The sequence below is a fragment of the Mixophyes fleayi genome, chromosome 6 (genome assembly GCF_038048845.1).
Source record: "Mixophyes fleayi isolate aMixFle1 chromosome 6, aMixFle1.hap1, whole genome shotgun sequence".
NCBI classification, from domain to species: domain Eukaryota; kingdom Metazoa; phylum Chordata; class Amphibia; order Anura; family Limnodynastidae; genus Mixophyes; species Mixophyes fleayi.
Window position 1 is genome coordinate 99741160 of NC_134407.1, and position 25058 is coordinate 99766217.

Consider the following 25058-nt stretch of genomic DNA (forward strand, 5'->3'; position numbering starts at 1 on the left):
AGGGAGAGGGCGGAGCTGAAAGATGAAAGGATGAATTTAAAGTGAAGGAAGTCGGCCAGGGAACGAGATTTCCTCCAGAGGCGTTCAGCAGTGCGAGAGCACTTTTGGAGGAAGCGGGTGAGTTTAGAGTGCCAGGGCTGGGGAATAATGCAGCGTTTGTTGACAGTAGAGGCCGGGGCGACAGCGTCCAGGGCAGTAGTGAAGGAGAGATTGTAGAGAAAGAATGCCTGGTCAGGACAGACCAGGGAGGGAAGGGGTGATAGGAGGGTTTCAAGAGAGGAGGAGAAAGAGGTAGGGTCAATAGCGTCAAGGTTGCGCCTGGTGAGGGTGGCTTTGGGCGAGACAGGAGCAGGGGAGGAGGACAGAGTGAAGGAGAGGAGATGGTGGTCAGAGAGTGGGAAGGGAGAGTTGGAGAAGTCAGAGAGATCACAGAGATGAGAGAAGACAAGATCAAGGGAGTGACCAAGGCAGTGGGTGGGGGAAGAGTTCCACTGAGTGAGGCCTAGGGAGGAGGAGAGGGCGAAAAGTTTGATGGTGGCGGGGTCAGAACAGTTGTCAATAGGAATATTAAAGTCACCAAGTATGATGGAGGGAAGGTCAGAAGAAAGGTAGTGGGGGAGCCATGCAGCGAAGTTGTCAAGGAAAAGGGAGGTGGGGCCAGGGGGACGGTAGATGACGGAGACACGGAGGTGGATGGGGGAGAAGAGCCGGATGGAGTCTACTTCAAAGGAAGAGAAGGAGAGGGAAGGTAAAGTAGGAATGACCCGAAAAGTGCAGTTAGGGGAAAGGAGAAGGCCCACTCCACCTCCTGGACGCTCATCCAGTCTGGTGGAGTGGGTGAAGGAGAGGCCCCCATAGGAGAGGGTGGCAGGTGAGGCAGTATCAGAAGAAGTGAGCCAGGTTTCAGTGATGGCAAGAAGATTTAGAGAGTTAGATGTGTCAGATATGTCTCCCCTCTGGGTGCTGATTGAAGCTCTCACCTGTCCTGCACTCATTGCCAATAATAACGTTCCTGAATCTCTGTTCTATGTGTTTCTGATATTGCATCAGTAGTTCCTGGCTCTGCTTTCACTTTTCTTCTGGTTCCCGGTATTTGTCTTTGAATCTGCACACTATTCATATAGCTCTACACAACATCCCCAGGCATGGACTGCAGTAATTATCATTTGCTCACATTGCAGAACTTTGCATTGATCAAGGAACTCCGCTATATTTATGCATTGCCTTAAAGACTCATTACCTCAAAGCCTGTGCTATCACCTGTATACTTCTTGATTACTGCTAAATCCAGTGTGCTTGAGCTCTGTCAATCGTTATATGCGGTGTATTGTAATAAATTGTATATTTTTACTACACCACCTGTGATTTCCTGACATGCAGTGATCAATCGCAAGTCTTGTAATCAGGCCAAGGTTAAAGCAAGCAGAGGATAATAACGAATTTAAAAATATGCAATATGTATATTTCAGGAGAAAGAAACAATATACAGTCCGGGTCACAATACAGGTAAAGTAGACACAGCAGACTGGTTCTGACTGAACTATCACCAGTTTACACAAAAAGAAAAAAATATTCTTTTGTGACAGTACTCTAAGGGTCCATACTGTTTATTCATTAAGTTTTTATTACAATTCATTAACATTCTTATTCCAAACTGTGTTGTCCTTTAGAGAATATCAATTAGAATTGGAGATGTGAAAAGAAAGAAAAAAGTGACAAAAGAATTCAAGGAAAAATCCATGATCAAATGGTTAATAAAATTATTATTAAAAGTAATCTATTTTTCATACTTTTTCATAATATTCTATATATCGCTCCTGCTTATCATCCCTTCTAACTGCATGGTTAAAATGGCTTCTTAGCTGCTCATAAGTGAAAAAGAAGAAGGTGCGCCTGTGACTGGATCACTGATAAACAACTTATTCATGCTGGATCATGTTAAAATAATTTATTGTAGAAATGTATTTCAATCAGAGGTGCAGGAACCAATGTATAATTTGAAATGCACTTATTCTGTTTCATTAGGATGTGTTTTATATGGAAGTGTCATTGTTTGGGTTTGTAAAGTTGCTAGAGGAAATCTCCAATTAGGCATATGTGGGGAGGGAGTCTGATAGCAGGAAATGCTAACTAAGTTTTTTGATGAAGTGTCAAATGCCTTCTATGGCCAAAGGCCCAGCCGGAGGTCGTTACTGTGTGGCCTTTTGTCCAGAGTATTCAAACCTTTCTGAACATTGTAAACAGCATGTGATGCAGGAAATCACAGCAAGTTATAGGATATCACAGATAAGTGTAAATATTGTTAGCTTTGAATTGCATGTAAATCCATGTTTGGATAAACAAATTGCATCCTGATTCTAAAAATAACTCAGATCTCAAATGGGCTGGCTTATCCAGTGAGGCTGTGCTCAAATGTGTATAAAAACAGCACTGTTTTGTATTAAAAGTTGTTCTTCTGATTTTATCTGACCTTAGGACTGGTACCTCAAATCAGTGTGACTACAAATAAACATCATTTGCTTCAAAGACCTGCTTGAAAATATCTTCCATGCTTAAAATCCTGTGACCTACAGATTAGACCCAAAATCGAATCCGTTCTTGGCTGTTTCTGAGGTTTGGACCCAGCTTTTCCGGCACCACCGCTCTTCCTGCTACCCTGCAGCTCTGGTAAGTGTGATAGGCTAGGGGAGATCCATCCACAGCAACTCTGATTCATAGTATGAGGTCAGGAGTACCAGCCCAGGTACACCAGTAACAGGGTACACTCGCAGCGTCAGTTACCCAGAAGAAACACGGTTTTCGATGCCGGTAAGGATGCTGGTCCAGTGGTGGCAGCATTTGTAAGCCCCTCTACTGTGGCAAGAGGGCGCATTTGGGATAGCGAAAGGGAATGTGGCAAAGTAAGCCCAGCTGGTTCCCAGCAACAACAGACAGGTTGTCATAGGCATAGTCCATCCTGTCACAGCGCCAATTTAAATTAATGAAATGTCTACAAGTGAATAAAATCATTTGAAAAGTGCAGATAAGACAATTAATATCACTATGTATTTTTTTTTTTCAAATTATTTTATTCACTTGTATACATTTATTTTTTTATGTAGTTATTCTTTATTGAGGTTTCAAAGTCAGTATTGACAAAATGGTACAAATACATAGATATCGAGAGCCAAACTGACAAATATGTGGAAACATTACAGAAAAATACGAAATCATAAATACAATCTGTTATGAGAGAAGAAGATAGGAGAAGAAAGAAGAAAGAGGACAGATGGGAAGAGGAACGGAGCCGAGCTCAGCAGCAGAGGGGGGTTGGGGGAGAGGGGGTATGAGGCTTCCTATGAAAAAGAGGAAAGAAAACAGGGGAGGTGAGAATCAGTGCCATAACTAGACATTTTAGTGCCCTGGGCAAGACAGGGCATCGGCGACCCCCTTCTTAAGTGGGAGTGACATTTGCCAAGTGGGTGTGGCCAACCTAATGTGGGGGTGTGGCTAGCACTTTACTGAAAGAATTCTGTTACATGTCTGCAGACCCCAAAATTGCATACAGCAGTCCATTATTTATTGTTCACTTATATTTGAATACATCTTTGCCTTACAGAAATATTTTCCATTTGGGGGGGAAGGAGAAAGAGAGGGAAGAGAGGGAGAGAGAGGGAAGAGAGAGATTGGCATGTTATTCTCCTGCAATGTAATGGTATATAATACAGACCCATCCCCTGTATATAATACAGCTTTATACATAGCAGGTAATACAGCCCATATGCCTAGCATATAATAAAAATTATGTCTAATAGAGCCCTTAATACCAAATATATTGTGTTTTAAATTCTGTAATTGTAAAAGAATATCCCTTCTTTTCTCCTATTTTGCAAAAATCAGTTCACTGTTAATTAAACCCCCCATAGTCAAAGCATTTGTATAAATGACCCAGTGGACGACTCTACCCAGTAATCAGCCCCCTTGCCCTGCTTTAATTCAGTCCGTCTGGCAATCCCATCAGTCTGGAAGAGAGGTTACAGTCCTACTGGTATTTTTGCTCAGACACAAGCATTCATTACCGATACAAAAATTAAACGCTTATTGCAAGTTGTTTAAAGGTTTTTATCTGCATCGATAACTCACCCTAATTGCCCAGCCAGGGAAGGGAAGCAGATGTCAGCGTATATTCAAACAATCAGGGCAGTTCAAATGGCTCAGGAGCGAGCCATAGCATTGGCAAACGCAAATGCCGAACTTCCTGTCAGTGCAACGCACATGCGTTCCACTGCGGGAAAGCAAAAGTTAAGAAAATCTCTACCTTACGCCAATGCTATGGCTCACTCCTGAGCCGTTTGAACTGCCCTGATTGTTTGAATATATGTTGACATATCCTTCCCTTCCCCGGGAACCTAAAAGTCTGTAGGTAGAGAGCCAGGTAGCAGGCGGCTGCTGCGGCCCCTTGGGCTTGCGCCCTGGGCAACGGCACCGTCCGCACCACCCTAGTTACAGCTCTGGTGAGAATTAACTCAGACAGCTGATGGTTGGATAGGAAAGAACAAGGCTGGTTAGGGAAGCATATTTTCCTGAATCCTGAAAGTCAAGCCATAGACACCAAATTGCACAATTATCAGTGAATTTATCTGTTGATGATAGGATTAATTCATCCATTGACCTATACAAGTCTAACCGTTGAAACCAGTCCGGAATGAATGGGGGGGGGAGGTTCGGAGGGGGACTAGTGCTCTCCAATGAGTTGGTATCACTGCTTTCAACGCTGAAATGAGGTACTTTAAGATGGATTTTTTGAAGCGAGAGATTATGGTATTGGTCTTATTAAGAAGCCAAAAGTCAGGGCTGTCAGGAACTTCATCCCCCAGTATTTCAGCAGATAACTCTATGACCTGAGTCCAAAAGGGACGGAGAACCGTGCAGTCCCACCAAATATGTTTGGGAGTACCCGAAGCATTATGGCATCTCCAGCAGGAATCAGACACTCCACTTGTATACATTTCATTAATTTAAAGAAGTACACCTTCTCACAATTTCTTAGCAGCTTATATTTGGGCTAAGCTAATTAGTAAATGTAATAAATTGATCCTGTGAGATAAGCTACTGTTTTCCCTGAACCAGCACAGGTAATAGACAGGACATGATTTATAAATGTAGGGCCACCAATAAGAGGGAGCCTAGCTAATTACTGCACATATGTGGAGACTTGTAATAAATGAGATTTGCTAGGCAACCAGCTCAGAGCGAGGCGGCGCCTACTGCTGCCTGAGTGCCCCAAGACGCACGTTGCCATTATTAGGCAGTGGCACCCACAGCTAACACTAACACGAAGATGGTATAAAAAAGCAGCCCCTCCTCTTCCCATGTCTTTGAGTGACTAAAAAATATAGCATTACAAGCATTAGTGGGAAATTAGGCTTTCATGGAGTCTCTTGAAAAAAAGGGATTATCAGTAATTAAAATCAATTCTTTTCTCCTTCTGACTACATTGCATGTACCAAAGCAATACAATAGGGAGGGCCCATAATAAATATAACAGATATGCTGTAAATTAAGCACTTACTTAAAAGCTGAACTGAGAACATGTCTTCCAAACTGGGATATCCAGATAGTAATGACTATTGAAAGTATGAATAAATGACCATCCAGCAACCTGACCCTTGGGTGCCCAAGATGTTGCCACTGTTGGAGATGAGTGGGCACTGAGCATCTTTAGCACCTAGTATTGATTACTCTTGTAGACCTGTTTAATAACATCTCTGATCCAATTAAAGATGTGTTTTTAGAGGGGGCATACTCTCTTCTAGGCCCAGCCATAAGCGCGAAAAGCTGTTCAGTGTTCCTGAGTCCTTCTGTCCATAACAGATATATGGAGATCACTCTTACTAGATCCAGTGAACACAGTTTTCTTTCATTCTCATCTTTTGGATGTGGATAAAAAGATGGCACCACTACTTCCTGCTTAATGTGGAAACTAGACACTACCTTAAGTAGGAATTCTGGATTAGCTCTGAGTACTACTTTATCCATATTAGTATTGAGAAAAGGCTCCTTGCACCATTGTACATGCAACTCACCAACTCTGCAGGCAGATGTAATTGCTATCAGGAAAATGTCCATTTCAAACAAACTTTTTGAAGAGGCTCAAAGGTCAGTCCAAGGTCAACCATCAGTACATTTAGATCCCATGCGGCATGAAAGGCCTGAGGAATGGACGAATCCTCTTCACTGCTTGAAGGAATCAAATAACCAAATTTTGTGATGCTAACTTGGTATCTAAGAATGTGCTCAATGTAGATTCTTGTACCTTAAGAATAGATGCTGCCAGACCTTTGCTGAAACCATCATGGAGGAAGTCAAAGATGTGTGGAATGCATTTAATCCAGAGCCACACCAAGTGACAAATTTCTTCAAAATCTTGTAATCGATAATGAAGAATTCTTCTGATGCTCCCTGTGTTCTGAGCAGGTTTTGCTCAATCTCCATGCCAACAAAACTAGCCTCCCTGGATTTGGCTGCAGAATTAGGCCATGGAATAGTAGATCTTACTGAAGAGGCAGAGTACAAAGTCTGTTTCCTGAGAATTTCCCGGGCTACCGGAAACCACGGACGGAGAGCCCATATTTTTGACAGGATTTTTCCGGTTAAGTGGGAAATAAACCTGAGTATCTTTGTATTTCTTCTTGTCACCATCATGTCTACTTGAGGAAGGCTATATCTTCCCAGCAGTAGCGGGAACTTCATACATTTAAATACATTTTAAACAAATATTGGGACGGATTTATCAACATAGCATTTTATGGGGATACTTTTTCCTAATCTTCCAAATGAGAGGAGTTCCTAGAAGAACATTTCTATACAAAGTAGTTTCCAAATGACTGTTTGAGTCTTAATAACATCAAATGGCTCTGCAGATATCTGTGGTTAATTCAAATACCTGAGTATGATGTGTGCTTTATGTTAATGGAATAATAATTTTCTACTTTTTAATAGGATGCTTTTAAATAAAAAATGTATGTGTTTTTTTTACTGATTGAGCCAACTCTTCTCCTTTTTATTTTAATTGGTCATGATTTATTTATGTGTTTAGTTGCGCATATAATGTGATTTGCATATCCACCGCAGTGCTGTTTCAACTGTGGGGGTTTTTGAAGGGCGGGACACATGCTTATAATAGGCCTTTGCTTTAGTCTTTTTAGAATGCCTAGATCTGGCGCATGCGCAGTGAAGTCCAATCTCTATAAAAGGAACAGAGCTGGGGCTTAGAATGATGACATGACATTGTTGGGGCTTTTTCTGAGCTTCATAATGGCAGCACCATTTGCTTGGACTGTTTAAGGAGTTGGAGAGAGCATACTGTGAATTTTTATTTATTTATTACTTTATCTTTTCCCTATCATTTGATTTGGCTGATTTATAGAAATGATATTTCTACATATAGAGCATACACTGGAAACACCATTGAAATTAAGACTAGGAAAATTTCAGTAGATTCATAATTTTTTTTTATCTCGAGTGTCTGAAACTGTTGAAAACATATTTAGTGATTTACACAGCAATTTACTAAATTGATCCTTTATATATTCCAACTATTCTATACTTATCTCTGAGAAACCAGTGACTAATTTTGTGATGTCAGGAGATATTTTTTGGGGGAAGTTTGGAAAACTTTTAATTTATCTTTAATAGATTGGTGGCTAGGAAAACAACATGTAAATCACAAAAATTGCAGACATATAATACACAGTTATAAAAACTAAAATAGATCTTGATTGGTCTCATAAATGGTTATACCAGCTTGTAAACATATCTAGCTCTTTAGGTTTCACATAATAGAGTGTAACCTCTTAGTTGAGTAGATCTAGTCTTCTTTCATACAGTATGTTTTTCCTATATAAATATGGAAAAAAAAGATTCCTTTTAAATGGTCACTAATGCTAAAACAGCAAAGGGATATTTAGAACTCTTCGCCACAAGCATAGCCAGATAGTTTTAAATTATTGGGATACAAAGCTAATCGGTTGTACTCAGGTGGTAGACTTTTGGTCTATGTTTCTTTTATCTTTTGCTTTGTTTTTTTATTTTCTTTCCACTCCTTGATGTTCCTTAAGAGAGACAGTAGCTTTGCTCTGTTGCTAATATATGTGGATCAACTTGTCAACTACATTGAGATCTGTGCCTTCCTGGCAGAAACACAACCAAAGAGTTGACTGACCGACAAAGTCCCAGCAGTAGATTCCAGTGACATCCAAACTTACATAGAAGGTAACTCACTGACGAAGTTAGGGGCTGCTGAGTGGAACATGAGTCCCTATAAGCAGTGTGCATACTGGGCCTCAAGGCACTGCTGTAATTTCGGTGTTTATCTGGATTATTTTATTTATATATTTATTTATGTATTTGGGAATGGGGAGCTGGGTTTGAGGCTACTTTCTTTCATTTTCCATGTGTATGGCTCCAACCACAAGCTGAAACTCATCTCTTAATGCTGGCTTCAGGCCATGTCGCTCACATTTCATGGAATAACTCTGACCAGCTCCATTTGTTCTTGATTTCTTGCGTCTACAGGACTGCTTCTTGGCATTTTGGAACAATTGTGTATTCCCAGGTCAAGACAGGTAATCCTTCATGCTCATCCTTTTACCCGCACTAGCTGATTTCTCCGAATCACAATCATGGTATTATGAGAGTGGGAATTATTTGACCATATTTTCTTCTTTCCCATCCTGTTTTATGGGAACATCTAGGACTATAATGTATAGCAGATACACAATATATAAGAGGACTAGGAGATGCAGAACACAACACAGAACCACAGTCCAAAATTAGTCAGTTACTAGTTGTGGTCAACAAAGCAACATGAATGACATTTGAAAAAGTAACAACTTTTAAAACATATTTTCATTAGATGTGCTCCCAAAGAGTAAAGGTAAAAATTAGGGTGACAGTTACTGGTACAGTACCTCCATCCCATTGTCGAAGTCAGCAAATTGGATAAAGTCATTTCAATTAAAATCGAGCAAACTTGATTGTCTTTGTCTGAAAAAATGCTTACGGTATGCTACAGCGTACAAGGGCACGCTACGGCGTAAAAGGGCGTACGCAGCTGCAACACGTGGCAGCAACAGTATTTAGCCTTTTACATACATTCGCACAAACACGCATACTTGTAAAATAGTACACATTAATGGTAGTTGCAACACATAGTCATTTCTCTCGAAATATAGTAGTATTTATGTTTTCTATTATAAGTTATATGCACATTAGTGAAATATATGGAACTGGTTGAAGGAATCAAATCATGTGTGGTATCATAATAAACCTCTTAACATTTTCTACTGTTCGGTTCACTCTGCGAAGGAATCGCAGAGTGCATACACAAGTTATGAATGATAGGGAATTATGAACTACTTAAGACTAAGGAATCTTGGCGGGAAGAGCAGAGCATACCCCCTGGAGAGATGACCCCCTCATTTGGATACTTTAGGATGAACTAGTAAATGATTGACAACCCCTTGGACCTTCCTGAAACCTGGACCAATAGAAGCAAGCTATACCATCTTCATTGTTTACTGTATTCCTGTGTGCATATAAGCAGCAGCTTCTCATCTAGTGTTCAGACATCTTGTCCCCAGACTTCAGGATTGAATGACTGTACACTGGATCCAGAGCGCCTGCGATAAGCAACGGCTGTACTTATTATAGTTTTCGCTTGAATATCTACTGCTACTTTAAGAGAATAAATCTTTGTGCGTTGGAAACACAACTCGAGATTCGACAATCGTTATTGGTTAGTGACCGTACGCACTTAACAATTTGGGGGCTCGTGAGTTTTGGAGGTTTCGTTGCCGGATGATACGCAAGACCAACGGATTTCGGTTTCTCAACAAAGGGTGGAGACGCGTCATATACGGGTAAGAACGCAATGTGTTCAAAACCTGAATTTTACTCTGTGTTGTGAAACCGAATGTCCGTTTTGCATTGTCTAGGGCACGCTAACTAGAACCTAGGGACAAAACAGAAAAGTGTTTCTTTTTTTGTCATTGTGCGTTTTAACTGTATTACATTGCTTTGCGTATGTGTATTTCCTGATGTGCGTACGCAAACTTCCGGTAGATTTGCCACGTGGTTAAACAATCGTTTTGATAGGTATTATATGTGTATAGTATAATTACTTGTGAAAGCCTCTGAGACATTATTACTATTGTTGGGAACTTTTAATTTTCTGCGCAGAAAAGGTGTATAGTGTGTGATTTTGTAACGTAGATACACTGTTTACTATTCATTGCGCTCAGTTGCTGTCTGACAAGGCGGGTTGCCCAACTGAAGGACGGTATACAGGGCAGGTATACCGAATGCGAAAACGTGGTTTTCGCAAAGCGCTTCCAAAAGATCGCAAGGTTTGATAATAATTAGTATTGGTAGGCTGTGCGATCTAACCGCACGATAACCATCAGTGCGAATTGGTGAAGGAGGAATTATACTGGAAAGGCAGGTTGATTTTATCAACTTGCGCTCCCAGCAATAATTAACTCAGCAGATTTTGTGGTGAGCCAGGGTATCGAGGAGCTGATAGCCCTTGGGGCCCACAGTGATATTTCTGTATTAGGGGTCCTCGCCTGGTGCGAGAAAGAAGTGAGTGGACGCGGCTAATGGAAATACGTCCACCGGGCATTAGAGATCTCTAGCGGTGATTGTAGCAACAGGGTTGAAATGGTTGGGTGGAAAGAACAGAGCATTGCGGTGTGTCTGTGTTCCACATAAAAGGGTATTGTTGGCCGGAAGGCACAGAGCATTGCGGTGTGTCTGTGTTCCGTGTAGAAGGTATTGTTCAACATGGGTGCTAAGCATACGCTAGAGATGGCCAGTGTACTGCCTAAGGAAGGGCCTATTGGTTCAGCGAGATTTCTCATGTGTAAGAAATATGGTGCATACGCAACTGCGTATTGCGACACGTGGGTCAAGATGACCAAAGTTTGTGATAGGCCTTTCCCAACAATAGGGAGTTTTAATGCAGAGGTACTAAATACTGTAAAAGATAAAGTATGGTTGATTAAGTCAACGAAAAAGAGAAATAGACATAATGATTGTTTAAAATTGTGGCAAATGGAAGGTAACATGTGGCAGAGCAGCGAATGCAGAGCGGAAGTAGGCGTGGCTAAAAGTGCGCGCACGGCGGAAGTAGCAGTTGAGAAGCGTAGCGAACTCAGCGCAAGCGCGCCCCCGCCACCTTATGTGGTGGGAGCGGTAAGTACAGCCATTATTAAAACTAAAAAAAGAGAAATTGCCAAGTTATATCCTGTCTTAAGCCAGTTCAAAACCAGTGTATCAGAAGAGGAAGATGAACCCACTGTGATTTCAGCCATTGCTCATGCTGTTAATATGCTAGAGGTTCAGCGTAAGTATGGGAAAGGAGCAATGGCTGAGATAGGTGAGAGTAGTGTGATCACTAGGAGTGATAGCGTTCTAAGTATTGATACAGCAAATCCTGTGGTGTCTCCTGAAGACAGTGAACCAGTGGGTGTGTACCCAGTCCGCACAATATCAGTTCCCAATGGGAAGGCAGATAAAGATGGTGTAGTTCCTTTAAATAATGTTACCATGCATTGTCCCTGAACTAGATCAGAATTACGTTCCATTATGACTAAATTCCCAGATCCTAGAAAAGAGTTGGCAAAGTGTCAGAAATTTGTTAAAGACTTAGGAAATGCACACGAACCAACCAATAAGGATTGGCGTGTAGTGTTGAGGGTGTGTCTTCCTCCACATACTGACATACAAAAATTTATTAAAGAATGTTTGTTGGATGAAGATGACACCTTGACTGATGAGATTAACCAAGAAAATATAGAACAAATTGTCAAACACTTAGCCATCTATTTTCCAGTAGTAGTAAATTGGAGTAAGATTTTCACCATAAAACAAAAGGATAGTGAAACAGCCTCAGATTACTTTGCTAGAGCTATAGCAGCGATAACACGGTTCACTGGGATATCCAACATAGGTGAGGACCCACATATCACATAGAGGTAGCTGTAGGAGTATTAATGGATGGCCTTAGAGAAAATTTAAAGACGAGAGTACAAACCACATTACCTAGTTGGAGAGGCATCACAGTAGATTCTCTTAGGGAGTCTGCTGTGGAGCATGACAAAAACCTTTTTAGAAAAAAGGAAGAGAAAAGTGATAGGTTAATGACGGTAAGTATACAGGCTCTAGAGGGGATGCATACACGACCACCAGCATACAACCCATATAACAAGAAACCTAAAGTGATCAGGTGTTTCAACTGTAATGAGGAAGGACATTACATGAGACATTGTAAAAAGGAAAGATTCAATGCACAGAGGGGTGGGTCACGTAGATATCCTCCAAGGAGGAATTCACATGGATTAGAAGACTTACATCTACCCGCGCATATTACAGCAGCAAATGCTGCGCGGGAAAGCAATAGTCAGCGCTAGGGGTCAGGTCATACCTGTAGTCTACAGCTAGTGAGGTTAACTGAGAGTCAGAGAGAAGAACCAACAATGATAGTTGACATAGCTGGTAGGAAACAAACTTTTCTTGTAGATACAGGGGCGGCCAGATCTGTGATAACCTCTCCTTTTAATCTACAGGTGACCAGTAAAACTATTCCAGCCATTGGGGTAACAGGAAGAGTGTTACATTATCCTCTAACTAAACCCGCTGAAGTTACTATCGGGCCTCTGCATACTAAGCATTCGTTTCTCTTGGCTGCAGCGGCTCCTACTAACTTGCTAGGGAGAGACTTGCTATGTAAAATGGGATGTGTCATATACTGTACTTCAGATGGTGTGTTCCTAGATATACCCGAGAAGGTCGCTCATGAGGTACAGGACATATTGGACACCCCTCAAAGTTTAATGTTACACTCTACTGTTATAGAACACAGTCCATCTCAAGTAAAGGGGATGTTGCTGAAAATACCAGGTTCACTATGGACCAGAGATGGACAGGACACTGGACTGATGGCAAACGTAGCCCCTGTCATGGTCAATCTAAAAAGTGGTAGGATAGCTACAAAAATCCCACAGTATCTATTAAAACCGGAGGTGGAACTAGGGGTATATCCTGTTATTGAGAGGCTGTTACAACAAGGGATTTTAATTTCTACAGCCAGTACAGCAAATAGTCCCATCTTTCCTGTGAAGAAGAGTGGGGGTAGGGGCTATAGATTAGTCCAGGACTTAAGGGGAATTAATAAAGTTGTTGAGAGCCAATTCCCCGTAGTGCCGAATCCAGCTGTCATCCTCATGCAGATTCCACCGTCTGCTAGTCACTTTACTGTCATTGATCTATGTTCTGCTTTCTTCTCAGTCCCTCTTCACCCTGACTGCCAATACCTTTTTGCATTCTCCTACCGGGGAGTGCAATACACATGGACCAGACTTCCCCAGGGGTTCATTGACAGCCCCAATATTTTCTCCCAAGCCTTACATGACTGTTTGCAATCCTTTCAACCCCACAATGGGTCTGTTCTAATTCAATATGTGGATGATTTGTTGCTGTGCTCTTATTCTTTGATGTCATGTTTACACGATACTAAATTGTTGTTGCTCCATCTCTCACAAACAGGGCACAAGGTGGCAAAGGACAAATTACAGCCATGTCAGACTAAGGTCAAATACTTAGGACACTGCCTCACTAAGGGGCTAAGACACCTGACAACCGACAGGATTGAGGCTATACAACACATGACTCTGCCGCAGAGCCAGAAGCAGATTCGTACCTTCCTGGGGATGTGTGGATACTGTAGATCCTGTATCCCAGGTTTTTCTATTCTGGCATTACCATTGCAGGAGCTAGTCTCTTCGTCAAAACCAGAATGTGTTGTACACACAGAAGAGTCAGAGCAAGCGTTCTTTAATCTTAAAGATAGTCTGACTAGAGCACCTGCATTGGGAATACATGATTATGAAAAGCCTTTTGAGCTATACTATACGGAAGCTGATGGTTGTGCAGCAGGTGTCCTCGCACACAAACATGGTGACGCTAGCAGACCGGTAGAATACTACAGTGCACAATTGGACAATGTGGCAAGATCACTCCCAACATGTCTCAGAAGTGTAGCAGCAACTGCTCTTCTGGTAAGTAAGATCGAGGACGTAGTATTAGGACATAATTCAACTGTCTATACACCCCATGCTGTATCAGCTCTGTTAAATTCAGCCCAAACCAGACATGTTTCTTCAGCTAGATTCACAAAGTGGGAACTAGCCCTGATGGCACCCTCAAACATCACCATCAAACGATGTAGCACCTTAAATCCAGCTACATATCTTCCATATGTGTCTCTAGAGACACAAAGGGTGGGAGGTGAGGAGACCCTGGTCGATGATGAGTTAGGCAAGAGTACTGACACGCATGACTGTATGGAACACCTGAACCAGACCTTTACTGCAAGGCCCAACATACCTGACACCCCCTTAGAAAATGTAGATTTTACGTTTTATACAGACGGAAGTTGTCATAGACAGACAGAGACGGGAGGGCTATGTACTGGTTACGCTGTTGTAGACGATCAGGATGTGGTAGAAGCTGAACCCCTTGGCCCACCTCACTCAGCCCAGGTGGCGGAACTAGTAGCACTAAGGAGAGTGTGTGAATTGGCAGAGGGTAAATCAGCCAATATATATACTGACTCTAGGTACGCCTTTGGGGTAGTGCCCGATTTTGGGGCCCTTTGGCGTCTTAGAAACTTTACGACAGCAGCAGGTACGCCAGTGGCACACTCACAACACATAAAAGGACTTTTGACAGCGATACAGTTACCCAGAACAGTAGCCGTCATAAAGTGCAAAGCCCATACCTTTGAAGAAGACCCAGTGTCATTGGGCAACAACAGGGCAGACAAAGCTGCTAAATGGGCAGCAGGGCAACCTATGACTGTATCGACCGAGACTATGATGGTTTTTCAGACATTAGACATGCAGAAATTAATTGAAATGCAAGATTTGTGTTCCCTGCAGGAAAAGGCGGTCTGGAAGGCGAAGGGATGTGGTCAAGAGTCCTCGGGACTCTGGAGGGATGGACAAGGTAAGCCTGTAGCTCCCCGAACATACTATTCAAGCCTGGCTGAAGCAGCACACGGTCTGACTCACCTGGGTAAAGAAGGTATGTGCAAACTGGTGAGAGCATACTGGTGTGCTCCTGGATTTTCCTCTCAGGCTGGTAAGAAAGCAATGTCATGTCTTACTTGTTTGAGGAAAAATGTCGGGAAAACTATTCCAACTGAGCCATCCCACATCCCTCCTACAGACGGACCTTTTCAGGTAATACAAATTGACTATATCCAACTACCACCGTGCAGGAATCTAAAGTATGTGTTAGTGTGTATTGATGTGTTTTCCGGTTGGGTAGAAGCATATCCGGCAGCCACTAATACTGCTGTGTTCACTGCAAAGAAAATCGTACAAGATTTTGTATGTAGGTTCGGTATCCCTAGAATCATTGAAAGTGATAGGGGTACCCACTTTACTGGTGATATCTTCCAAAATATGTGTAAACTCATGGGAATCGGTAGCAGACTTCACACCCCTTACCGACCACAAGCCAGTGGTAAGGTGGAGAGAGTAAATGGTACTATAAAGAACAAGCTTGGTAAGGTAATGGCTGAAACTGGGTTGGCATGGCCAGAGGCTTTGCCATTGGTCCTCCATAGCATTCGGACCACTCCTAGACCTCCTCTTAATCTGTCCCCCTTTGAGATACTGTTCGGACGACAACCTCATTTGATCGTGAGTGAAGTGACTGTACAATATCTTATAAGAATGAGTAGACAGCTAAAGCAACAACAACAAAAACTAAAAATGCTGTCACCTGGTATGCCAGAAACGAACTGTCATGATGTTGAACCTGGAGACTATGTTATGATCCGCAATTTCTTACGTTCAGGTTGTTTAACAGACCGTTGGGAAGGCCCGTACTAAGTGCTGCTGACCAGTACTACATCGCTGAAAGTTGCAGAGAGAGACACTTGGGTCCATTCCACCCACTGCAGGAGAGTCCGTAACCCGGAGAAAGTGCAAGATAAAACTGAGACTGACGACATAGATTTGTCACTTGTGAGTCTGTTCCGGGAGACCTGAAGCCTGCAGTCGAGACACCTGAACCAGAGACGTTGCCCCAGAGCTATCTTTCCAGAGATGGAGTGGCGGTTTTTGTTTTTCTTTTGTTCCAGGATTTTCCTTGTTTTTACTCTTTCTAGGACATTCTATTTTTGTGAAGGAGGATGGAGGATGGAGGAGGGTTCTGGTGGTGATGCGGATGAGATGGAGGCAGAGGAAAAGTTATTAGGATACTCAGAGCAGCCCATTATCAAGCTTGGTCCGGGGGTTATGAAAAGGTCTGCTAGCTCAGGAACTCGGAGGCAGTGTGAGGGGCTATTGTCTGATGAGTATTGTATCTGCAAGTTCTGTGACTCCCTCGTTGAAGAGAGATGCATCCAGCGATGTCAGTCCACCAGTAATCTATAAGTGGGCGGGCATCCTTTGGAGGATTATCACTCCCTGGTGGGTAAGGTGCTAAAGCAAACCGAGTGCTGGGTGTGCTCTCATGTGCCACAGGGGCAGCATAACATAGGACTAGTGCCATTCCCTCTAAACATATCCAAAGTACTCGAATTGGGGGGTGGGAGGCCCATAGACGGGATGTACAATAACACTAGGTCCCCTAGTCTGACGCTTCGACAATACTCCATAGACAGATCTTTGCTGTGTCTAAATATCTCTTATGCAAAACGTCTGGAGAATTGGGAAGCTGACCCATCAGATCAGACAATGGCTCGCCACACTCATTTTAGAGGGAGACTCACAAGGTCACCAATAGGCAGGAATGTTGATGGAAGTCACAAATTAGGGCGTATAACCAAACATAAGAAGGTATCCATTGGAAAAGTCTCTATAGATAATTGTAAGAATGTCATCCATGCGGACACGTGTCTCGAGCAAATGAAGACACTGGGCATGGGTAGTTTTAGCAAAACTCTGTGTGATATAATTAATGGGCATACTGTTCCTTATGTTCTCCCTGAGGATGTGTATTTTGTTTGTGGAAGGAAAGCTTATTCCTGGGTGACTCCGAGTTCCAAGGGCTTGTGCTTCTTAGCTAAACTGGTTCCTGAAATCATGACTATTACTCATGAAGAAATGGTTGGTAATCACAAGACTACCTCACCACCATACATACACACACAGTATGCACACCGTGGCAAGAGAAATATGATTCCTGGTGAGGAACCCATAGCTACAAAATTGATTAGTGAAACTGCTGGTTTTCAAGTTATGGTTGCTCTAGATCTCACCAGGACCACTCGGGGAACATTAAACTTTAAATATATCTAAGACCTAGCTAAATTAATAGATAATATCACCGAGATGTATGATGACACTTTCAGGTATACTGGAAGGGAGCTACAAGCGTACAAGAAGGAGTTGGTGCAACATAGACTGGTACTAAATTATCTCACCTCTATTACTGGTGGGTACTGTGTAACACTGGCCACCCAGTTTGGTGTAAGATGTAGCACGTACATCACCAATAATACGGATGACCCTAAGGAGGTTATAGACCGGAAGATGGATGAAATTCTGCAACTGAAATGGGAATTTCGAAGGAACCATAACTCTTCATTATATGAGGTCGGGAAAAAGGGTGGCAGGTTGGTTCTCGTGGTTGAACCCTGTGAAATGGTTCTCCGGTCTGGGGGAGTGGCTACAGGAAATGGTTGCTAGTGTAGGTAAGCTCCTTCTCCTTATACTGGGTGTCATCTTAGCGATTGGTTTATGTGTCAAATGTGTTCCTACTGTGTTAAAGTGTGGAAAATGGTCTCCTAGGAGTAACACTGAGAAAGAGACTGAAAGGGTGGTACCAGATACCGAGGTCATGGTCTGTGAAGAAGTATTGTATAATCCTGAACTTGAAACGGTGATTGGGTGATAGTTTATTACACTATCAAAGGGTGGAGCTGTCGAAGTCAGCAAATTGGATAAAGTCATTTCAATTAAAATCGAGCAAACTTGGTTGTCTTTGTCTGAAAAGATGCGTACGGTACGCTACAGCGTAAAAGGGCACGCTACGGCGTAAAAGGGCGTATGAAGCTGCAACACGTGGCAGCAACAGTATTTAGCCTTTTACATACATTCGCACAAACACGCATACTTGTAAAATAGTACACATTAATGGTAGTTTTTCCCTCCGTATTGGTGTACCACCTGTGTATCTCCCCAATGACAGCATCAGGACCACTTCTGCAAACTACAGCTTGGCCAGATGTACAACCTTTATAGATTGTAATAGCAAACAAGGATTTAATTCCTGTAACGTATTGACTTATCAGCTTGGCTGGGCACTGCCGCACTCTCAACATACAGAGGTACCTTCCATGCAGGTGTTCCAGCTTCCAAGCAGCCACTATTGCACATTTAGCTACGTCAAGAAAATGCCCAGCTAGAGTCATCGTGTATTTATCAGTGTCTGCTACAGGACAGTGTAAAAGGGAGTAGGATGAACAGGATGGTAGCTTCAGGGAGGTAAAAGAACAGATCAAGTCATGGAGACTTTGCTAGAATTTCACAATCTTTGGACAGTTCCCCCAAATGTGATGAAATGAGTCATCTTGAAAACAGTGATCATTAGAGCTTTGTGGAGTCAGGATATAAGGTATAGGTGGGTGGGAACCAAACACCATCTATAGAGTAGTCCAGGGTTTCCCAAATCCAGTCCTCAGGGCTCCCCAACAGTGCAGGTTTTCTGGATCCCATGTGACATAATTAGGACCACCTGTGGATCTGTTACAATTTGTCAGTCAGTAATGAATACACCTGTGCTCCAGCAAGAAGATATGGAAAACCTGCCCTGTTAGGGAGCTCTGAGGACTGGTTTGGGAAACCATGGAGTAGTCTATAGGCGTTCTCTTTAGTGCACACATAGATAGAAAATTTCACCCTAATTTTAGACCATTCCTTTGGGTCAAGATCCTCTCCTTTATCCTCCTCCCACTTTAGTTCATAGCAATCCCTATGTGGTTGATGGTGTGCTATAAAGAGGCGGTAGAAAGTGGAGATTAGTCCATCCGGACGGGACTTGCTTATACAAAATGGTTGGAGGGGGAGGAGGTTAATTTAAAATGTGATGACAGATTTATAGTTGGGGAAAGGCATGTTCTAGATCAACTTTAAATTTCAGTGTAAAAATAAAGCCATCAAGTATTTGTGTGCTACATGAAAAAGCAGCCAGTATTTTCATGTGCAAAACAATAACCTAATTTGCACTCCTTGAATTGTAACGCTGTTTTGTTCAGGAAAATACGTACTCATTTTTTTGCCTTACTTTTCTTAATGAATCAGATACTTTGGGGGGTATTCAATTGTTAGCGTTAACGGAAAAAAACGAGCGCTCAAAAAATATTACCGTTTATACGGTAATATTGCGCAAGAAAAGCGTTAATACGGTAGTTTACTAGCTGAAATTCCGCGAGTAATTACCGTATTAACGCTAAGATTTTTTAAGCGCTCGTTTTTTTCCGTTAACGCTAACAATTGAATACCCCTCTTTGTGTCATGACAGGACCATACCCTGAAGGCAGTATCATGCGTGCTGGGGGAAAAGCCAGTTTGTCCCATTGCGGGTTCATGATTGAAAGATTTCTAATTAAATTATATTTACAGCTTCTGTAATCCCATATTTCAAGGGTGACTGCAGTGGGAGGAAGCAGGGAGGGGGTGGGTGATGTATGTTGGAGAGCCACAGTAGAGTATATGGAGAACAATAGAACTATAGAACTGCACACTAACCAAATTTTTATGTTCTGTCTAAGCTTCTAGATTTTAAATTGCAAGGTGATCCAATCTTGCGTAGGATACATAGAAAATATTGAAGAGCCAGCACTAATGAGCAGAAACATGAAATGATAATTTTGCATTGTATGAAGTATACAAATCTAGGATAAAATGGTACTTTTAATCCACTATAATGTTGGCAAAATACATATAGAACAACAAAAATACATACAATAACAAAAATCGTGATTTAGGATCAAACCCAGGATAATTGCAAACAAAAACAAGTGCAAATATGCCTAGATATTAAATTGCAGTTGAAGTCCTGAAAAAAAAATAAATGTATAATCCTCCAAATATTGGAGATATGATAATTGTCGAAAAAATGGTGATAAGAGAACTTCTAATGCAGAATGGGCCTTTATTTCAAAATATAATAAGGTTTCAGTGAATGTTAAAAAAAATTATTTCTAATAATTATTCAATATTGAAGCAAGATCCATTATTAAAATCATCAATACAGAGTACACTGATCGTTGTATTTAAAAGGGCAAATAATTTAAAAAATATACTGGCCCCGAGCTTCTTGAAACCTGGAATAATGTATCGAGAATATAGAAATATAAATGAGGGATCTAGAGAAGCAGGGATAAAGAGTGGTGGTGTGGAGAGATCTAGTTGATTTTCCTACATACTAGATGGATGCTTCAGTTGTAATGGTCAGTGATGGATCATGTGTAAACATGTCACTAATAGAATGTTTTCGATTCGACCAATCACGGGTGGAAAAGAATATTTGGTTAAAGGATTTATAAATTGTAACTCTAAGTTTGTTATTTACCTTTTGAGATGTAGTTGCAATTTATTATACATAGGAAGAACTGCAAGAATGTTAAAAATAAGATTTAATGAACATAGACGCAACATCCTCAATGGAGTAATGAAACATAGTGTGTCTCGACACTATGCTTTGACTCACAAGTGCAATCCTGACTGTCTCACTATTACTGGGGTCGAATTAATAAAAGCTAGCCCTAGGTGTGGGGATAGGTATAAGAGACTATGCAGGCACGAGGTCTTTTGGATCTATCAAATGAACACCCTTTTACCTTCTGGTCTGAATGAATCTTTGGAACTAAATAAAGTCATCTGGTAGGTTTAGAACAATATCTTCATAGGGGGATTGTAGTTGCTTTAAATTAATCACTTTATCTGTTTGTTTGAAGAAGTTTGTTGGTTGGCTACTTCTCATGTAATATTATATTTATCTATATATATTGTGGCAAGAGCCCGCTACTGCAGAAGCACACGTGAACAACTTCTTCCTTTTTATGTAGCTTTATTGTCAGGATGGTAAATGTTTTGACACCGTATACTTTCACAGCAATTATGGAGACCCTAAACGCTAGCTATACATAGACCAGCTCACTCTCAGGACCAGCCAGCTTCCCCAGTGTTGGTCTCAGTGAACAAATGACACAAATAAGCTTTTATACATGATACTCCTCCCCTAGCCGTAGCTTGATGAACAGGTGACACACCCACCTTCTCTTTAAGAGGAAACTCCCATAACTGCTCTGTTTGCACTAACAGACACACCCTGTCTGTTTGCTGAGAGGAAGGAGCTTTCAAATCATGTAAGTTAACCAACTTTAAACTACACATAAGTCTTTACTTGGTTTAACCTGAATCTAGGTGCATAACTGCGCCAATGTTTTACTTTGCTTGTATGTTTTCTCTGCATCTTGTCAGATAAATGCCTCCCCTTGTTACAATATATATATATATATATATATATATATATATATTGGCAAGAGCCCGCTACTGCTGAAGCACACGCGAACAACTTCTTCCTTTTTATGTAGTTTTATTGTCAGGAAGGTAAATGTTTTCGAAACAGTGCACAGCAATTCTGGAGACCCTACACGCTAGCTAAACAAAGACCAGCTCTCTAAAGACCAGCCAGCTTCCCCAGTGTTGGTCTCACTGAACAAATGATACAAGCAACCTTTTATACATGATACTCTTCCCCCAGCCCTAGCTTGATGGGCAGGTGACACACCCACCTTCCCTTTGAGTTGAAACTACCATCAATGGTTCTGTTTGCACTGACACAGACACACCCTGTTTGTTTGCTGTGAGGAAGGAGCTTTTTAACTAGAGATGCTCACTAACCCCCGTGTTTTGGTTTTGGTTTTGGTATTGGATCTGGATTACCGTCGTGTTTTGGTTTTGGTTTTGTTTTGTTTTGCTTTGCTATATGTTAAAAAAATTACTTTTTTTTGCCCTAAAATAACATAATTTAGGTATTATTTTGTACCTACAGTATTATTAACCTCACTAACACTAATTTCCAGTCATTTCCATTAAATTTTGCCTACCTCCTAGGTCACAATATGATTTTCATACACTTTCAAAGAAAATTGCTGCATTTCTTGCCAGTGATAAGAAAAAGGCCATTGTCATGCCTGGGCGTAAGGCCAAAAATCCACCTCTTAAGTGTGGAATTATTTTTACAGAAATCCTGACAACAGTTGGCTAGCCATTTGTAATGTTTTTAAAGCCACACTCAGTAGAGGTAGGGACCTTAACCATCTGGGATCCTCATCCATGTTACGTCATTTTTCAGCAAGTTCTTGGAAAGCTGTTGGGAAAATCAGAAACTTAGGTTAAAAAAAAAATAGCAATAAGCAGTCCTGTATCATCTGCCTCCCTTCTCTCATCTACATCTCAGCACCTGCAATCTACCCCTCCCCTCCCAACACCTTCATCATCAATATCCCCATAACCAATAATTTACAGTTAAACAATCCTTTGCAAGAGGAAGCAAGTATGAAATCTGTCAACCAGTCACAAAGCGGATCACAGACGCCATAAGGACTATGCTATTATTAGATCTGTGTCCAATGTCCATTATTAATGCAACTGTTTTTAGACAGTTACTTGAGGTGTTCTGTCCCTATTACCAAATTCCATGAGGACCCCATTTTACTCAAAAAGCTATTCCTCACCTCTACCAGACAGTTCTTAAAAATGTAATCATTGGGCTACAAAATGACATTCTACCCACTGCGGAACTGGGCAAAGTATAGATTATATGACTGTGACAGGCCACTGGGTTGGCCATTCGCCTTCACCAGCAGGGACAGCAGCAGCATGTACCCAAGTACGTCACATTTTTCTGATGTAGGCTACTTTGTGTATCAGCAGCTTCCCTAAGAGGCATACAGCTGACAATCTGTTCCAAAAACTAAGGGATGTCATTGAAAGATGGGCAATCCTGCTTGGACTCTCCTAAGGATATGTCATTTCTGATGAGGATCCCAATATTGTTCAAGCATTACAGTGGGGTTGAATTCCATCACATTTCCTGTTTTGCACACACAATCAACTTGGTGTTACAGAACTTTTAAAAAATGACATGCAGGGGATGCTGTTTGTGTCCGGAAAAATTTAGGGGCAATTTCAGTTTTCTGCAACAGCATGTAGGAGAATGCAGCAGCTGCAAGAAGACTAGCATTTGAGGGGAATGTACTTTAGTCCAGCGAAGTAGTCACCTGTGAAGAGAGTGCAGACATGGTTAGCTTAAGTCAAGTGATTGCCTTAATAATACATTTTCACAAGGAGCTACAGAAATTTGACGTGTGACATAAAACAAAGTAAATGTGCTAACTATATTAATTGTGGCCGAAATACTTAATTTGCTTCGCAAGGATCCGAGACCTATCGACATCTTGTTGAGACGTCTTCTCCTTCAGTTTCTCAGGCAACTGCTTGTTGTACAAAAAATTGCTTTCCCAAGACACCCAGTGGTGATGCAGATGATTCCGCACAACATTTAGATATTTGCTCTGCTGTAAAAGAATTGGACAAAAATCGTGACAGCTGTGCCCTAAAATGAACTACTAATTCCATTTTAAAGGACATTATCGGCAATTACATCATAGTACACAGACTTCTATGATGGTGAGATGAATTAGTATTGTTTGAGGAAGATTAGCACTGAACCCTGCCACCTCTCCTGTTTGTGAGTGAGCTATGGTACAATAAATTGTAACTGCAGATTTACACAAAGACTGTCAGCCCTATTATTTCTATTTCAGCAATTACAATTAGCAATGGAGCAATGGAGCTCTTCTCTTTGGGTGTTACCTATATAACGCAGTAGAATTTGCCTGCCAATTCTACAGACAAGCCTGCGTGTATTCCTCTTCAGCAATGACTCTTAGCAATTGAGCACTCGACTTTGGGTGTATATTACACCCAAACCGTATTAGTGCAAATAAGGAAAAATACAGTTTAATCCCTGCTAGGCCCTCCACCATCCTTTGCATGCTAATAGTAGGATTAGTTGCAGTTATGGGCAAGGTCACACATATTTTTGTCAAATCCTTCAAACCAGCCCAGATGTCAAACTGTTGTGGTCTGCCACCTGCGTCATCTCTGCTTGTGTTTGGAAAGTGCAAATTGGTGTCAGAACTGCTGCCACTGGTACCACCCTGCTGCCACTGGCGCAGGACATACACAATGAACCACATCCTCATCAGCGCCTTCGTCGGCTACACAAATCTCCCCCTCATCCTCTTCTAATTCCAAAGTGTCATCCTCACTTGGTGTATCACCGGCTACACTCGGGCTGTTCAGGTACACATCAGCTGAACTGCTGAAAGTCCCCTTCTTTATGGGTACACTAACAGAATGCTAATGATTATACATACCACTGTTGGATGGTCTCTCTACAGGGATTGGTGTCATTTGTGATTCAGAGCAAACATTACCCTCTAATGCCTTACTGTTATCTTGCAGCTCTGCTTTGACGCGTAACAGGAGTTGTGCACCACTTGTAGGTCCGGTAACATTTTTGGATCTGCCACTAATAGAGAAAGGTGAAGGCCTCATTCTCTCTTTGCCACTGCGTGTGTAGAATGGCATGTTGGCAATTTTTTTTTTTATTGGCTCTTAACTTTCCCTCAGTTACACTTCTTTTTAGCTTCAACACAGTAAAAAAAAATTTGGTGTGTGTTTTTTTTTACTGATTTCAAAAGACTGTGTAGTTTGACATCGCCTTTCCCAGATGACGTACTGGGAACACTACCATCAGGACTGGTGACAGAACCTGGTTGCTCATTCTGCTCATATGTGGACTGCATTGAATCCATAATGAGCCCAAAGCACTTGTAGTGCTACAAATTGTTTTGATACTGCTGACAAATATGACTTTTGACAGCAAGAAAAATTAATGCAAAAGAATGGGGGACACCCCAAAAG

General features: G+C 41.6%; 1 protein-coding gene and 1 long non-coding RNA gene across 2 annotated transcripts in view; one reads left to right on the forward strand and one right to left on the reverse strand.

The window, feature by feature from the left end:
• The window catches only part of POLR3A (RNA polymerase III subunit A), a 614347-nt gene that overhangs the window by 462250 nt on the left and 127039 nt on the right, over window positions 1–25058 (reverse strand). The gene's annotated exons all lie outside the window — the stretch shown is intronic.
• On the forward strand, window positions 1934–7017 carry LOC142161459 (uncharacterized). Its single transcript, XR_012693401.1, has 2 exons — window positions 1934–2667; window positions 5796–7017. It is a non-coding gene; the product is annotated as an uncharacterized LOC142161459 (long non-coding RNA).